The sequence below is a fragment of the Oratosquilla oratoria genome, chromosome 24 (assembly GCF_046742065.1).
Source record: "Oratosquilla oratoria isolate Oo_2021 chromosome 24, ASM4674206v1, whole genome shotgun sequence".
Classification (NCBI taxonomy): Eukaryota; Metazoa; Arthropoda; class Malacostraca; order Stomatopoda; family Squillidae; genus Oratosquilla; species Oratosquilla oratoria.
The window spans coordinates 48,354,345-48,356,844 of record NC_134800.1 but is presented as its reverse complement, the minus strand read 5'-3'; the positions used below and the strand labels follow the sequence as shown (position 1 = coordinate 48,356,844).

The 2,500-nt window shown below is 43.4% G+C and overlaps 1 protein-coding gene across 1 annotated transcript in view; it reads right to left on the bottom strand.

Annotated features, from left to right (window-relative positions):
• Window positions 1-2,134, bottom strand: part of LOC143038622 (uncharacterized) — a 439,001-nt gene extending 436,867 nt beyond the window's left edge. Inside the window, exon 1 of the mRNA XM_076208085.1 lies at window positions 1,699-2,134. The gene's annotated coding sequence lies outside the window, so the exon portion shown is untranslated. The remainder of the gene's footprint in view (window positions 1-1,698) is intronic.
• Window positions 2,135-2,500: the final 366 nt, after the last annotated feature.

Below are 2,500 nucleotides of genomic sequence, written 5' to 3'. Positions count from 1 at the left end.
AGATGAGCGTGACGTAATAGCCACGTCAGCAAATGGGTGTGACGTAATAAATACGTCATTCCATGGGTGTGATGCCATGAATACGTCACTGATATGACGTCCCTGGACTCGATGTTGGGCCTCTCCACCTCCCTCCCGCACACTCCCGCGTGAATAAAATCGCCTGTAGACAGTAAATGTGTCATTTCAGTGTCTGTCTGACACGTGGATTTGTGTCAGACGCGGCGTGTGTCGAATGTGTCGCTTCGTGTCGCAAACTAACGTTGTGATCGAATACGATCGAATCCTAGATGAAGTTTCTTAGAACTATTTAGATTGGAGATCATTCTAATACTAAATAACATCGTCTGTCGGAATTTAGAATTAGGTCGTCTTCGTTGTGTCTGTTTGTGACACGAATCGTGTCACTTCTGTGTCCGTGACACCGAAAGTGTGTCATGTCTATGCAAGTGACACATATAAGTGTTCGTGACACATTTGTGTCACTGGGAGCGTCCGTAACGCTGAGTGACATGTGTCATCTGTGTCAGTGACATATCACATAAGACTTATATACTCCAGCGTGTAATAACGCACGTCATTTCTGTGTCCTATGAGTGTCATAGACGTGGATTGTGTCTCTTTAAGGGACATGACACGCTGTGTCGTATCAGAGCGTGTCATATGTGTGTGTGTGTGTGTGTGTGTGTGTGTGTGTGTGTGTGTGTGTGTGTGTGTGTGTGTGTGTGTGTGTGTGTGTGTGTGTGTGTGTGTGTGTGTGTGTGTGTGTGTGTGTGTGTGTGTGTGTGTGTGTGTGTGTGTGTGTGTGTGTGTGTGTGTGTGTACGCGTGTATCTACTAGAACATTGCCTCTTTTGTATTCTTTAACTCCTCGTCTCTCCATATTTCATAATAATAAATATTAGCTTTCTTCCATCAGGTTTAAAAAGAAAAAAGAAAAAGATTATAGAGGAGGGAGGAATAAAGATAAGAAGTATCTTGTCATTATATACAATACACAATGCAAACGACTAAAATTTTACATTTCAGATGAAAAATAAAAACAAAAAATACGGCCAGAGTTGGTTATAAATAATGTACAAATGAGCGCAGAAATATTGAGGTTGGATTAAATATATTTTTCATAAGAAAAAAAGAAAAAAGTACTTGTTATTTTAGATTGAAGAAATCAGTAAATGATAACGGTTTTTTCGTTTTCAAATGTGCGAGAGATGAGGTAATCTCTCACATGACTGACTTGGGGTAATTATACAAAGAATTCTTACATTTTTCATGAAATAAGAAATAAATTTACACATTCTCGCTTTTGTAATGAATATGTACATTCTGTAAAAATGCAAATTAACGTGTACATCCACTCAAAATAAAAGATAAATTGTAAAGACAATGACAACGAAAAGAAATCTATATTTTCTTGTCACTCGCTATGACGTCATGTCGACGTTAAGTTTTATTGGTTTTCATTATCTGTGATTCCTTGTGATTGGTTGTGATGATTTGGTCATAACCACAAGATTTATTCATCCAAACTTTGAATATATCACACGCATCTCTCACTGTACCCATTCTCTCTCAATTTCTGTCTTTTCCATTTCTGTTTAATGAGACGGAAGAGGTAAGAACCGTGTATTTAGAACATATTTTTTCATCTTTTATTTTCTTTTTTCTTCTTTATGTAAAACTAAGATAATGAACTTACCCCAACAAGGCGATGTACAACTCCCTGTCGATGTGTATCAAAAAGAGTGACAGAGAAAGAGAAACTACAAGCTCTCTCTCTCTCTTTCTCTCCCTGTCTGTCCGTCTCAGACAGACGAACCAACAGACACAACCGTCTCCCCCGCACAAGACAGAAAACAAAACAAAACGAATTCGAAAGTGGGTGGATGGGGGAAGAAAAGACCGAGGAGGAGAAGAAGAAGAGGAGAAAGGGAAGGGAAAGGAGGGGAGGGGGGATGAAGGGAAATGAGGAAAATGTCGAGATTTTGGGACACGCGGCTCGGACGACGTCGACCGGCTGAGGACTTCAACAGTCCGAGTGAGCGAGCGAACGAGAGCGGTCTGGGCGGCGACGGCGGCGTAGACAACACGACCTCCGCTTCCGACAACTTCTATGAGGAGACTGGCTCCCCGCATTCTACCTTTGCCAGACACTCTTACGCGCTCACCTGCCTCCTCCTCCTCCTCCTCCTCCTCCTCCTCCTCCTCCTCCTCCTCCTCCTTCTCCTTCTCCTCCTCCGCCGCCGTCACCGCCGCCGCCGCCTCCTCCTCTTCTTCCAACTCTTCCTTCTGCTCCTCCTCCTCCTCCTCCGCCTTCTCTTCCATCAACTCTTCTTCCTCTTCCTTCTCCTCCTCCTCCTCTGCCTTCTCCTTTTCTTCCAACTCTTCCTCCTCCTCCTCCTCCTACTCCTTCTTTGCCTTCGTCTTCCTCGTTTTGCATCCGCCTCCTCCTCCTCCTCTTCCTTCGCCTCCATCTTCTCTTCCTTCTCTTCCTCCTCCTC